The following is a 16,704-nucleotide window of genomic DNA, read 5'->3' on the forward strand; positions in this document are numbered from 1 at the left end:
ATTATTATTATTATTATTATTATTATTATTATTATTATTATTATTATAGTAGTGCTCGTTTCAATTGACTTTTATTTTCACGCGCAGGTTGCCCCAACTTCGACTTCTATACATAAAATGGAAAGATATATTGCGAACGAATCATTGATTCACAATATCCATCGAACTGAAATTGAATGGAGATTAGCAGTGAAGTTAACTCTCTCAAACAGCTAATTTCTAAAATTGTCGAGCGGCTTACTCCTCGTATTTGACTGTATCGTTTTCGGTCGCGCCCGATTTATCGCGTCGCGGCGTAAATAAGTTAGGAAAGTCCCGACGATCATCGGGAGATCCAGCGACAGATTCCTCGTCGCCCTGTCGCGCTATCCCGATTTGTTCCGCTTCGTTCTATTTTAGGACATTATACGTGGCGGCAACTAGGTCAGCATTGAAGTGGTTGGTGTCCGTATGATATCGTAGCTGCGACGGAAAGGAAGGTTTTAGAATAAAATATTTTTCGCTGCCTTTTGTTATCTAAACGCGCATTTCCGACTCTAGTACACGTGGCGCTAAAAGTAACGCGTTTACTTTAAGTACGTAAAAAAAGAACTGACGGTGTAAAGATAGTACCTTTGACGTGCTTTTTGCGCAAAAACCAACGACATCGCAGAAAGCTGTTAATTGTTAGCCCTTAAAAATATCTTTTCAATAAGAAAGTTCTTCGAATATTATTTATAGCCTTTATAGGAGAGTATAGAAATATGTCTGAAATTAATATTTTAGATATGTTAAAAATTATCTTCTGCGTGTCTTTTTTCGAATTAGATATACAAGATACAATATCAACATTGACATGACAAATAATACAATAATGAAAGTGGTTTATTCAAAACTAATTATGTAAATAAACAATATCGAAATTGTGAATATTTAAATGTTTTCAAGTCGCATCGTATAGAGGCTTTTCGAAATATTAAATGTACTCCAGTTTCTTCAGGCTCACATAATTCCGAATTCGTAAACGAATCGCGATTCTCGTTTTTGCAACACGCTTTGGTGTGCCCTATAAATATACCTAGATGACAACCACGGACTTCCTCTTCGTAGCTTGTGCCAAGCAGAAATTCCGGTGTGTCACGGAAAAGGTCTAATACGCGTCTCACGGTTCTCTAATTGAATCGGTGTTAAAACGTGACATCAAGACCACCGCGTAGATAAATCAATCATCTTTTATGGCATTACGCATAATCATCGGGATTATCGTAATAAATTTTGTTTTAAGCGGGGAGCACACACTTTTGCATAACGCATAATGCGTAAGCATAAGAAAACTGATTAGTCTATTTCATTATGCACATGTGTATGGACCAATCAATTTTCTTATGCTTACGCATTATGCGTTGTGCAGAAGTGTGTGTCCGGGCCCTTATACATTGCCGCGTTGAACTAACGTTTACTATACAGCAACTTCTGTTTTACAATATCATAATCATGTTTTTATTTTTTTATTGGATATATACATATATGACATGCGCTGTCTATAATGATTGAACTTTCGCATAATGTATCGCCACATCTTTTAATCTCGCATTTTCATATCTTTCAGAAAATCGATACGATGCAGAAGTAAATAGTGATTGAACGTCCCGAGAGGGTAAATGTGTGGTACGGGGGATATTCAAACACCAGGATGACCAGCGAGCATCCGTCGACGAGCGCAATTGCAGCAAAAGGTATGTGTATGTGTGTGCATATTTATAAATACGTATATATATATATATACATTTGTATACGAGAGTTTGCGTGCGGAAAGTGTATTCATTACTTGCAATAACATTTAGTTAATCAGCCAAATTACAATTAATGCACATTAAGAACGATAAAGCAGCTTTCTTCCTCTCTCTTTGCCTGTGTGCCTTATTTTTTGGATAATTAATGTGGTTTGATCAAGAAGACGATTAAACAATGTTAGACTCGAAGATTTGATGATGTCCAACGCATTTAAATTCATACCATCTGATCATCGCGAATCGTATCGATCATCGCGAAAGTATATATAATTTCTATTATTTATCTCTGTATTGTACCACGTAGAATTTCGAAGATCGCGATTCTTCAAATTGTATCTTTAAAGTCTTGTGCCCACTATGTTAGAAATCGCCTCGACATTTCGGACAGAGAAAAAGAATTAATCAATGGCATTGATTTAAATTGTTTAAAATTGTTTAAATGTGATTCGTCAATTCTTTCGCCACCCGAGATTTCGGAGCGATTTCTAACATCATGGACACAAGGCTTAACAACATGCTTGACGACATTGAGCTATCGAACTGGATACTTATCTATACTTCCAGTGAATTTAAATTTTAGTACTGTAAATATGCAAAAATTGTTACATTTATCAACAGGATAATTAGCATAACGTGCATCCGAGCACAATCACACCGATTTTGATTTTTACAAATCGTGAATAATTTTAATGATTTTTACATATATACGCCAAATAAAATATGATCAGGTAAATTAAATGCGAAATGTAATAAATTTACATAGAAAATGTATTGCTGTTGCGGAACACGCTCGAAGTCTGCGTCATCGATCATAATTTTCGCATTTATTCCGTCAATATACGTTGAATAATCAATTTTCATTGCGCGCTCGTTTGATTTTATTGACAAAAAAAAGTGTAACGCGTGTGGGAACATTTTGGAAATATAACCGACAGGATTGTCAGAAAACTGCCTCGTAGCGGATTTACGTGTGCACGATATTTTCGCGAATATTTTTCAAAGTCTGGCTTCGTTGCTGTTCATGAAACTTTTGTGTAACACACAAAGAGATTATCAATTTAATAAAAATATAACTGATGCCTAGTCAGTCTAAAAGGACACGTGTTATAAAAGTGTGGAATCACTTTTTGATAACTTCACCTACCTATGTAATACCATAAGCGACAAAACTGTCTCAAACGCGAATAAATGAATAACGAAACCTAAATAAAAGTTAAACTCAAGTGTTTAATTTTAATTAAATCAAATATTAGATAAATAAAACGTTTAAATTATAATATTGGTATAAAAGGATGTTACAGATATCTCTCTAATACATAGATTGTTTAATAAATTTGCTTTTGTCTCGTTATATCTTTATTTATATATTATAATGATCTTATGTAACTAGATTTTTATGTTACATTTTTTTATATTGTTTATTATTTTATATTGCTTATTGTTTATTAGTAACTTTACAAGTTTGCGTGCTTATAGAAATTTACCGAAATATGAAATAAATAATTTTTTTTACAAATGACATTGCATCACTTTCAGTATAAGTAATGACGTTTTGTCTTGTTTTATTAAATTTGGTACGAACAACTAGCTTGAACCATCGAATTAGATTTGATAACAGTTATAATCGTCTGGAACTAGAGTACAAAATTTGATATGTACCTACATATTCAAAGTTTTTAAGTTCACACATATTTTGATACTTTAATTCAGAAAAGATTCTTTCTCTTTCATCGTCTTTTCATATCTTCTGGTACGAACGGTAAAATATCATAATCCGTAACCAAACAAATTATAATCGATAGAATATCGCGCGAACCGCGGAGACACGCGTCTTCGTCGTGATGCCAAGAATTCCGGAATGCCGCTTACATCGCACGAATTCCCGACGGTCGGTTCGAAACGCGCGATTCAACCACCGAGTCGACGACGAGAGGATACCGTGAAACATAACGCAATATGCATTTGTATTCGTGACATCCGGATAACACGCCTGTAGTGTCAGATTACTGTAGACTATAAGAGAGACCCTTACCGCGGGGTCTCTAGGCTTCAAAAGGAGAAAAATTTCGATATTTTATTTGTATTAATATTACCAGGTAAAACAATTACATAATTATTTACACGATAATCATCTTTTTATTTTAAATAATATATATATATATATATATATATATATATATATATTTATTATAATATCTCTAAATATATTTTGTAACATATTTATTACTTTATTTATATACATATTATGTTATCTTAGCTACAATTATCATTTAAATGGTAATTTAGGGTCGATTCAGACACAGCCGTGCCGTATCCGTACCGTGCACGAAACAGAACATCAGACAAGGATACCTATTGTCTCCATCCTTGTCTAATGTTGTCTCCATCCTTGTCTGATGTTTCTGTTTCGTGCACGGTACGGATACGGCACGGCTGTGTCTGAATCGACCCTTAAGTGATATTTACAAGCGACCTTTAAGTCTTCCTTGATACAAGCTTTCTCGTGACGTCTTAACCAGGAAGCCCACAAAATTAATTTGCGCCAAGGGTTCTAAAATAACATAGTCCGCCTCTGCACGCCCGCACGCTCCGAAATATAATTGTCCGGTATATACGGCCCCCGAAATAGCGCGTTTGTTGCGCGCTGAATTTTGCGCGCACGCGGCCGCGCCGTGCCGCGCGCGTATGTATGTACGCACACGCTCGGCATTTATATTAATAGAGCGTGCACTTTTGCCGCGCCGCGATGACCCATGCAATACGATGGGACCGCAGCGATGTATCCGACGTTACTGCGGCCCGTAGATGCACGCGCGCTGAACAAGACGAGGCAACCCTAGCTACTAAAATATATTCGTCTTTACGCGTCTCTTACACTTATAAATCGCATCTCACCGTGACGATTTTCCATTGTGGCGTTTACGCCGGCGCGAGTCGTTTCAATCGAAACATGTGTCGTCTGTCGAGTCACGCACGTTTATTTTGATAAAAAGATGGTGAAAGTCATATGCAGCCTAAGAATTGCTCAAAAACATCCGACGATATTTTATGGACAGACTTCTCGTGCACTTTTTTCGAATTTGTTTTGACAAAATTTACCAAGCCACCAAACAATTTTGTGAATTACTTACGAGTGAAAATAAATTCCGTGAGCTATGTAAAAGATGCAGTCTTAATCTTGTCCAAATTAAAGTATCGAAATATAAATATGAAATACGAAATTTTAAATCTTTGGAAATGCGCACGTAAAGCCTCGTCGTTGTAGTTTCAAAAAATTAGAACTGTCTTTAATACTTTTGCAACAGAATGTCTGCTTAGAATTCTCATTCGGTGGTTTTCGCGTGAAATTTCACAAAAGTAACGCAAAATGTCGCTGTCCGCGCGGATATACGAACGTGACGCGATGCCATTCGCGAGGATCAGCAACGTCGACGCTCGCCTATAATGTACACGGATGCATTAAATAACGTAGCCGGTCAGGCTAATGAAGCCCAGCGGAGACGAGGTGAGTTTGCACATATCGAGTGCGCTTCTATTTTTAGCCAACGCCATATTGCGTTACGCGTTTCGTAACTACCGATACTGGGTGCTCGATCGCATCAACTAGATATTAGATCGTTAATGATTCTATTTACTTCGCACATTTTATAGGAGAATTGCAGCATTGTACGGGCAAAAATAAAAAGTAGAACTGCGACGCAACGCACAGAAATATTCTATTAAATTGTCGATAATATTTATTTAAATTTATTTAAATTATTCATAAATTTTTATTGTAAACAGTATAATACTTATGATATATTCAGAGATCGTTTTGTGCAATTTTTCTTTTAAACATTGGAAAACTTGGCTTCGCATATTATTATTCTAAAAAAAATTAGTATTATTTAAATATCGAGTTACTAATTAAATAATGCGCACCAATATTTATTAATACTTTACTCATGCACTTAAAAATTTTCCAATTTATCTTCCGATTTTATTGACAAAGGATGCAATAACGCGTGCGGGAACATTTTGGAGATATAGTCGATAAAACTGTCAGAAAAATACGACCTCATGACGGATTTACACGTGTGGAATATTTTCGCGAATATTTTTCAAAGTCTGGCTTCGCTGCTGTCCATGAAAACTTTCGCATGACGCACAAAGAGACTATTTCAATTTAACAAAAATGTAACTGATGTCTAGCTTGAGAAAGAACACGTGTCACGAAAGTGTGGAATCGCTTTTTAATAGCTGGATGATATAGGGTGAGACAGGACTCGATTTATATTCATTTAATTAACTTTCGAAGCGACGTAGGATATCGCCTGGCACAATTACTTTCACGGATGCTTTTATATGTAAATCTTATTATCTCTTCTGGTTAATTTATTCAACACGTCCAAGCGTAAAGCAAAGAGTCTCAAAAGGGAAAGAATCGGGAAGAGAGGATCGTTCAACTCTATAGTTGCATATTCGCCTCTCAGTGTGGTGCGACGATCTTGATGCGCGCTTTCAATTAATCGTTGGCGTCAATGAGCTCCGAATCGCGTCTCCTCCGCGACCTTCGACTCTCGTTCGCAGCCGCGTAGGACGGTCGAACTTGACTTTGGTGGAGCCCCGTTGATTTTGGCAGGCATGCGTATGTGCGGCTGCACGATTATACTCTCTTTTCGCGCTTCATGGTCAATTCCATGACAATTTTCTCAATATCAAGCACATAATCCGCCTCATCAAATCGTAAAAAAAAATCATGTTTCGAACTCCCGTAATCTTAACTATATACGAGCAAACGAGATTCGACGAAATGCTTTGCACTCGACAGATTTCTGTGCAACGCATAATTTTGGTAGATACGTTAATTAATGTTCTGGAGAAATCATCAGGAAAAATTTTATTTCTCTCATTATTTTTGTTGTTACTAATCTTGATAATCTGATTTAAAAGAATTTCAGAATGATTACAATACATTTTTTTTTTTCTTACATTATTTCTTCGGAGATATTTGGCATAACTGGGGCAAAGCCTTACGGAATTGATTCTGTACATTTTGACGAATCGATCATCCGTCGATGATAGTTCGCGCTCGTCGACGAGATATTGTACACGTTTTTTAAGTGTCCGACGCAACGAATAAACCAAAATAACTCGAAGCAGGTCCCACCAGGCCAGGATAATAATATGAATGAAATACTGGCAAGCCGGTTGGTTGGGTAAGAAGCTGGTATTCCTCGAAGCCAGCTCACCGCCCTACCCCGTCCCTCCATTCCTCTTAGTGTTCGTACATCTCTTTTCTCGAAATTAGAGGACACCTGCCTGAGCTCTTCTGGCTTATCTCCACATGAATGAAGAGAAAACGTCCTGGCACCTGAATCCGTGGACCGGTTAAGGTAGCGCGGACATTTAATCCGTGAATGATCGCGGTGAGAGAAAGACTTGGTTTTAAATAAAATACCTGCGGTATATCCAAGCAAGATATTGATGTATTATTAGTTTTTTTATTGTATACTAGACACTACAGACGCGCGCTACGCGCGCGCTATTTATCTTTAACATTTCACTATTAACCCTATTATACACAACTGTCAAAATATACAATGACAGCTGCAAATGAAGTAAGCGCAGCAAGGAAACCAATCGGCATCGCGGAAAAGCGGCAACAATAAACTTCACATCTCCTTTTTAGAAAAGGATACATATATTGCGAGAAAGAGATTATATAGGGTGACGTCTGTGTTCACACTTTTCCATAAATTTATCGATATCGATATCGACACGATTGTGCACGTATCCTAATTTCATTTTACCCTTTGGCGGGAGATGTCTGGCGTAAAAGGTCTGCTTTGTGACGATAACGATTATTACGACACACCGGCAAGACCTCCCACGGATCGAGCTGTCGCCGACAGAAATATATTGTTTGTCCGGTCGCGAGATATGCGGGAGACGTTTACGACTATTATTAATCGGAAGTGTTGTGCCAAGTCGTCGAAATAAACCCCGCTCGATTATCTCTCCTGTCGTGCTTTTATATATCCTCCTCGCGCGGCGTGTACACGGCTTTAAGCACTGTGATAACGATTTTATTGGACGCGGAATTGTCTCTCGCCGCGCGTGTCCGATGGCAGACCTTCATTCTAGAAACGAACGATATGTCGATGGCATCTGGTATTTGAAAATAGTTTAGCCAATATACCAATCTTGGCGATGATGTAAGTTCGATTTTGAAAATTTTGCTATACACTGCGAATACAAGCGTGTTATATTTTAGCTGAAGCTCAATTCTTATATATACATTTTTTTTGTAATTTTAAATCACGTCATTTAACACGATTGAACCGTATTAACTTTTAATTTAATACGATTAAACATGTTAAATGACATAATTTAACACAGGAAGAAACATGTAAAAAGAGCTTCAGTCAAATATATTATTTTTACACGTTTATGCGTGTAAAAATAACATACTTGGATTTGCAGTGTAATCGAATTAGGCTACCGCGATAGTTTATTTTCGCATCTCATTGGAACGTAACGTTTTTAAACCGAAGTTGTATCTTTTTTTCAATACAAATATATCATCTATAAGCTAAGCAGGATCGTAAAGTATCAGGGGTTATTTGTGGATTATGATTTCAGCAGAAACTCAACAAAGCTAATTAATCAATATATATAAGAAATATTAAATATTTTATAGATTATGAAATGCTGAGATATTTCATCGAACGCGAGGCATTTCTGCGGAAAGTATAAATACAAAGTAAAAATGTAATTCCTATGAAAATCTAAATTGTAAGTTTCTGAGTTGTAAGCTGAAAGGTTTTATTCTTTATAAACTATTTGATGCCATAAATCATCAGGGTTATTGATCAGGGAAAACCGGAAAAACCGGAAAATGTCAGAGGGAATCACAAAATTTATTAACCCAAGATAAGATTAAATTATACTGTAATACCGATTTAAAATTTTTAAATTATTTCTTTGAAAACTATTAAATAGAATTTTTTAATTACTTAAGGAAGCATTATAAATATTTTTAATGATTTTTTTTTTAATTTTGCAGTAAGCGATTTGCAGAAATTAATAGATAGTTAAAAGGGAAAATTATATCTTAATTTATGCAAATTCGTGATATGTGTTAATGATTTTTTGTAAGTCATTCACAGCAAAATAAAAAATTGTATAAAATATTTATTATTCAGCATTTTTTTGAATGTGAACGGATTTACCGCGAAAGGAATATTTTTGTCTTTGTTTTGCATACAGATATTGCTGAACGTTATTCGAAATTATGTAGTGTCAAAATTTCTCTAATTAAGAAGGTAATTAGAACGTAGTGTTTAGTGAGACAATTAAATCTCAAATAATGTACACACACAAAAGACAATATTCTAATTTTTAATTAATATCTAAAAAAATTTAACTTTTTTGTTTTTAAAAATAAAATAAAAAATTAAGCGACCCGACTGGCCAATTCTCATTTATTATAACTCACAACGTTTCAACCATAATCTGATCCTTCTCAAGAGATATTATAATTTAATACGCAACATTAAACATCATGCGTCGCCAGACGTTGTATCCATGACGACGCATGATGTTTAATGTTGCGTATTAAATTATAATATCTCACTTGAGAAGGGCCAGATTATGGTTGAGACGTTGTGAGTTATAATAAATAAGAATTGGCCAGTCGGGTCGCTTAATTTTTTATTTTATTTTTAATTATTTACTGGCGAAGAAAAGGTTATTATCATTGTTTTTTTTGTATTCAGTACTCCTTTCAGGAGAATTTTTCTAAAAGATGACTGAGAAAACCGAGAAAAGTCAGGGAATATTTATTTTTCTGTTTCGCTAACAATCTTGATCACGCAACAGATTTTAATTTTGAAACAAAACAGTTTCTTACGCTTTTTTTCGTTATGCACGCGCAAGAAAATGGTTATTCTTTCGGATCGTTCAAAGTACACATTTGAGATGGAAGGCTGTGATTCGAATAAACGGTTGGAAACAAAATTTTAATGATTTCTACTCTACCTTGACCAACTCACTTTTTTAGCTTATTAAACTAACTATACAGGCTAACTCGCATCGTGATCGTAAAATACTGGCTCGTCAATACGAAAACGTCGGGATAGGAAAAGAAAAATAAATAAATAACAGGGAATGGAAGGAGGGACAGAGTGGGATAGGATAGCGTGATCTTCTATTTTAATGAGCGGCTGCGTTGGCGCGCGGAAATGAGAGACAGCCGGATAATCGGTGTGGTTTCTCAAAATTGCAGCGCTCATATAAGCTCCTAAGTGTCGACGAAGATACGATTGAAAGTGCCAAGATTTTCTTCGATCGTAATGACGACGCCCCGGAAGACTCACTTAAGACTCGTTAAGTATACGCTCAAGCCAAATTTAACTGACGAGTAAATTTCCAAGAGCAAGACAAATTAGAGATGATAGAAACTCTCTGTTAATCAAGTGTTTTGTCTTATCGATCCGAGAGAGAATGTGAAGATACAATAACTCGATTCCCAATTGCATTTATTCTAAATTTATGCATCGCTCCATTCCTATTTGCATATAAATCTGCTGTGGAGAATGAATTATTATTATATATATCTTATATTTTATATATGTTTTAGATATCGACCGTTTTCGTCAGATGTGTTACTTATTTCATTAATACAACGTTAATATTAAGTTGCTTTTAAATATTGAATATCAAGATTTTGACAATTTTACGAAGTTAGAAAATAAGCGTTAATTATCTCAGAATTATTTTTGATGTGACACATTGGAAATTATATATTTTAAAATATAACTGATATGTTATATCTCAATAACTCTGTGATAACCTACTTAAAAGAATTCTGCTATTTTATGACAAAATATTTACTGGAATTCAACGTTATTGTACTTTCAAATTACATAAAATCAATTTATTTATGAATATGGATAGACAAGCTATGAAAAGAAAAGCAATAATCGCTTGTTTTTTTATTAAACAAATTGAAATATGCTACGTGATTGTAATTTAAAGTTTAATCTTACCGATTCGGGGGCGATTTCAGTTTCAATAATCTTACGAAAGGAATGGAATTTCTCAAATTCTCCAATATTTAACATATTTGATCGAGTGCGATAATAATCCATATGAGTACCCGAGAGCCAAGGCAAACATGACTTTGATCCCCGCATAGTTTACGAGAATTCTATTTTGACGGATGACTATTTTAATTGGAGACTTAGCAGGATCCGGGGGCAGCCGTTCTTAACGCTAAATGCGCGGGTGGAGATACGGGGGGTGGGGGCTTCGCACATTTCATGAGCGTATTTTCATCGTGGCCGCAACCATATGGCCATATTACCGAAAGTGCGAAGTTATTTCCGGCTGGGATATACTATTCTGAGAGCTCGACGTAAGTCTCTTCGGGTACAGGGTTTGTTGCGGGTATCTGGCAGCGCGCGCGAAATACCGCGCGATTCTGCAAAACACAATCGTCGTCGACGTCGTCTTCTTAGATAACGACAGGCGACGTTCAGTAAATGTGTCCGTGTCCATGTCCGTCTGACGTCGATGCGGAGGTTTCATTCAAAAACAGATCTACGTCCGTCTACATTTCGCGACATTTCGCGTGCATTTTTGATGTATTTACACGTGAGATGGATGCTGCGGGAAAAAATACCTCATATCCGCAGATTTACAAGTAATCTACGTATGTGGATTTTCAAGCGATAGTCCTACGAGAAAAAAAAACGAATACATAAGTACTGAAACGTATTGAAACAAATTGTTCATTCGCGTTTGTCCGCTCTCTCTTGCTTAGTCTGGATCCGGTTTAACGGACACTTTATTTCCGAACGTTCTCGCAGTCTTCGCTATTACGTCTTTCGAGTGGCGGTATTTTGACATCTCTCTAGCTCGTACATCGCTGTCTGCGTATTTTATCATCTTAAAAAAAGATCTCTCACCTCTCGAAATAAACACGGCGCGTAGTAAGTTACACATGTTGGACTCGCGCGCACAAATGCCAAATTGTTTTCCGTAGGAATAACCATCGTAAATGTTTCTCGATTGATCTATTTCGAAAACACAATTTGTATTAACGGCGACAATCGATATCAAGGACAATCGGTTTCTTCGTGAGGATTTTTTTTTTCCAAAGTGATATATTTAGCCGTGATTAATATGCATGGCACCTGATGTGCGCCGAACTAGTAAGGATAATAAATTATTCACATCGATTGACTTCCTTATTCGCTTTTAAATTTCAGAATCCGGTGAATGACATGTTTCCTTTTATGGTTCCTCCGAACGTGTGACATGTTTCTTTCCTGTAATTAGTTTCATGCAGTTTAAATTCGATACATATGACGTATCGTTTCTTTGGCTTTTCGCTGTATGAAAGACAAGTTTTATATTAGTTTTACTCGCATGAACGCGCGACGGCCGACGCGGATTGGCTGCAAATAACGAATTGGCCGGACACTTACTCCCGCGTGTCCATAATATCGAGCTTTTATCTCAACATATCGGCGTATCTACGTCGCGCGAGAAGTTATTCTTGTCGAAGTTACGCCAATTTCCTCTTGCGTCTCGCTTGCTTCTCGCGCGGCACGTTGCGTCGACGTCGGCATCGCACGTCGGTCCCACCACCGCGACCGGTATAGTAAATTCCCGGAGCGATTGATGATATTTTCAGATATCTGCCGCGTATATCTTCCTCGTCGCGCTTGACGTGTCCCCGCCTCCGCCGCGCCGCGGCCGCCTCCGGAGAGATGCATTCAAAAACAGTCTCGGCACGAGTTGGATAATCTCGAAATCGCCTGGCACGTCTTGGCGACGTCAATGCGGAGGTTTCATTCATCGTTCCGTATATTTTCGATTTCACCCTGCGCCCCGTTCCCCAATCCCTCCCCCCCTTTCGTCACCCTCGGTTCTCTTACGTCCGCGGGCCTCACTTGTTGCTGCACTGACGCATCGTCTATATATAGCCGCCGCGCCGCCGAAACGCCCGATATTATTTTCGACATTCTATTCCGCTGTCGTTTGATCATCGGATCGAGAGGTGTACGAAGAGAGAGGAAAAGAAAGAGAGAGAGGAGTGGCAAGTCGTCGTTATATACACGGCGATCTAAAAATAGGCGGTGAGGTGTCGCGGGAAGACGCGGGGGTGTTATTACAGGCGAGATAGATGGATTCGCAAGCGCGACCACCGGTCATTCCGGAGTTAACGACTCGTGTGAGAGACGACGTTAATGTTTGTTGCCCGTGAGCGCGCGCGCGCGCACAAGCTCATTCTATTTTTAGACGGCCCGATCGGCAGCTATACGGGCATCGTCAAGGCCGCGCATTGCGAAACGATTATCGATGTTGGCGCATGTTACTGCAGTCGGTCCCTGGATCCATCTGTGTTCTTTGTGTACGATTTTGCGCGCGTGCAATTCCGCGATCGGCTCGTATTGGCGTTAGACGAGGACAGAGGACACAGGATTCGTCGTTTGTTGAAAGTTGCCTGTATATTTAAATATAGATTGTGTTTTCGTACGTGAATGCACATTCTGATGCAACGTTATGGAACCACGTGGACGTCTGCTCGGTTTTAAGTGTAAGGATTACAGGTCGCCCTACTGTCGAATCCAATTAATATTACTCAAGTTTGTCTCGGTACATGATTAAATAAAATGTTGAGACAGTGTAAAAATAAACTAGATGCTTGTAGAAAAGAGCCGAATTAAAACCTATCTCAAGAATTATTTATCGAAAAGCTAATTTATAACGGTTCTATCTTTATGTTAAACTAAATTTTATGATAAAAGGTATATTTTTTTATAAATTGGTAATTTATTATTTTTGATTGATGATGAATTCTCATTGATATTCTGTCTTAAGATAACAAAATTCTATTTAGCATTTTAGTATGACTTTTAGAGAACTTGTTTTATTGTATGTACAATCAATTGCTATTTCTTATTTACTGATTATACGTGTCAATTAGTAGTCGATTAGTTTTATGAAGAATCGATTTTGAACCTGCTTCTGTAGCGTGCTCTTTAATATTACGTCTATATGGTGATCTTTGACATTTGTTTCGGCCAGGCAGTCAATTAATTCGGATCTAAAAAATAATTGATGTTAATCGCAATTTCAAGCGATTTACAAATTTAATGGGTCATCTGAATTGACGTGACTCACTTATTTAACATATTTTTTTTCAAGAAATAACTTCTCTCATTTGGACTCTATATTATCGATGTTGGAAACCTTTTGCGAGAATATTTTTTAATATTTTCCCTTGGGCACATATGCGATCTGCCTGCTCCTCATGTGCGACCAAACGTATCTCATATTGTGAGTAACCGTAGCTAGTAATATGATACAGATTCCCATCGCCTTAATAAACATCCGCTTTCGTTCGTCTAAGTTTTGCGAGGATGTCCAGCTTAAAAACTCGACCATGTCCTTTGCCATTTGCGATGTCGTCGACGGGGTGCCATCGTCGTATTCCACCGCTCCTTCAGTTAGCATCTGAACACATGATTCATAATACGTTGTAATGACTATCAAATGAGAGGGCGCACAATTAAAATTTCATTAGCATGAAAGATTAATTAGTGAAATAAATATTAACAATGTTGATGTATAAATAATAAAATTATCTCTTAATAAGGTATAATTCGGCACAATCAATACCTCATTGACATTTATCTTAAGTTTGCCGAGCTAACAATTTGGCGGATGTTTGTTGTATCTGTAAACTATGTCCGGTCATTATATTTTCCTTTATTTATTTATTTATTTCGTTATTATCCTATGCTTCTATCTTTTTAGAAGAGAGGAAGAGATAACTTGAATTTTCCTCAATAAAAGGAAAATTAAAAATGCATTCTGAGTTACGAAGATATAGAGATTCTCAAGGCTCATTGATGGATATAGACAATTAGCGTGTTTCATTGCTTAATTTTAAACAAATTTGAACACATTTAAATTTTACAACTGAATGTTAAAGATCATGTAGAAGAGATAGCGCCTGTTAAAACTTGTACGAAATATTTTATCTCAAATTGAGAATTAAGTATATAGATGAAAGAAAATAAGAGGAAGCCTCGAACTATCTGTATAAAAATATGCGGAATAATATATATTGGATACTTACTTGCGCCATACTGATTACGTTTCCGGGAAAGTAGGCATTAAAATGTTGCTGATCGGTTAAAGATACACCTGCTGGCGGTTCCATCCATCCCGTCAGCAAAGAAAATACGTAATTTCTACCGTTCCTCCTGGCAAAAATGATGTAGGTCAGATCTGGTGGGTACGCGCCGAAATTTGCCGCCCTGGCCGCTTCCTCATTCGGAAAAGGAGGTGGCAATAAATCAGACAGTCTTCCGGGTCTCATATAGTAGTTACCCTCTTCGTCAGGTCCGTCTCGAATCTGCATATCCGAAATCGATATCTATGTTATTCCATGAAGTCCAAACCGGATAAAAAAAGTTAATTTAAAGTTTTACATTAAAAGATCAATCAAGCATTCTTCACGAACTGTATAAATATTTATTTGTATTTTATTAATTAGATTAAAAATATGATTAGTTATTATTAATGCATTAAGTTTCTACATGCATAAGATACTATTAATATATATTTGGTACGGATAAAAAAACATCATGAAGCAATGACAAGACCAATAGATTACATGGCTATATAAGATTATATCGTTTTTGTATTATCTTAAACTAGCTGTCAGTTCTTGCGATAAATAAAAAAAAATAGTTTGATAAGACACGTGAACCATTGATTAACTTTATCGAACAATTTTATACTACTAAATTGATAACACATATGATGCATTTACAATAGCATATAATGTTGCAAAATAGTAACTTAATATCTGTAAAAACTTTCTGTAAGATTGTGATAGGAAAGTCACCACATTTTGTATCAAATAACTTTTCAATATTATTTCGATATATACAAGATGATTTGAAACAACCCTATTGTCCCGCAAATATCATATTTCTGACTCGATTTGAGATGATTTTTCCTGTAGATTTTCACCGAAGCTTAGTTTTCGAGTTATAAAAGGAAATAGTTATCTTACTACGGGCCGGGTACAGGAGGTAGGCAGGGACGGCGCGACTCATCGTCGCGGGTGCAATTCACCGTCCGCTGGATGTAATCCGTTAGTGTGCAATTCGCTCACTTGCAGAGAAAATGGCATGGTATATCGAGAATTTTTTGTCGCGTCGATGCGAAGATGATCGGCTTGCGGATGTAAGGAATGAGGCGCTTGTTGCGATCAGCTGTCGCGCCGCTCCTGTCTACCTCCTGTACTCGGCCCGTAATAAGGTAACTATTTTCTTTTATAACTCGAAAACTACACTGAGAAAAAAATTTATTAATTCCAAAAATTATTTAGTCCGATACGTTCAACTAAACATTTTAGTTGGTTAACTAAACATTAGTTGAATTAATTAATTCTTGATTAAAGAAACTAAATAAATTGTTGAAACAAACTAATGTTTAGTTAACTAATTAAAATGTTTAGTTGAACGTATCGGACTAAATATTTTTTCGGATTAACAATTTTTTTCTCAGAGTAAGCTTCGGCAAAAATTTTGCTACAGGAAAAATTGTCTCAGAATTAAGTCAGGAATCTGATATTTTCGGGATAATAGGGTTGTTTTAAGTTTCAAATCACCGTATGTACAAGCTACAAGAATTTGTTTTTCTACATTGCTATCTTTTTTTCTTATTATTATTACATAAGAGAAAATGTTACAAGACTGTAGAAATATTTGGTGAATTTTAGTAACTGAAGAGTAACTCTGAATCTTCTTCAAATACCCAACTTTGCAAACACACATACACACACACTCTCTCTCTCTCTCTCTCTCTCTCTCTCTCTCTCTCTCTCTCTCTCTCTCTCTCTCTCTCTCTCTCTCTCTCT

The 16,704-nt window shown here is 36.7% G+C and overlaps 1 pseudogene; it reads right to left on the reverse strand.

Annotated features, from left to right (window-relative positions):
• Window positions 1–13,722: 13,722 nt before the first annotated feature.
• On the reverse strand, window positions 13,723–15,195 carry LOC112452231 (annotated as a pseudogene).
• Between the last annotated feature and the right edge of the window lie 1,509 nt (window positions 15,196–16,704).

Source organism: Temnothorax curvispinosus, unplaced genomic scaffold (genome assembly GCF_003070985.1).
Source record: "Temnothorax curvispinosus isolate PA1 unplaced genomic scaffold, ASM307098v1 QBEX01003078.1, whole genome shotgun sequence".
Classification (NCBI taxonomy): Eukaryota; Metazoa; Arthropoda; class Insecta; order Hymenoptera; family Formicidae; genus Temnothorax; species Temnothorax curvispinosus.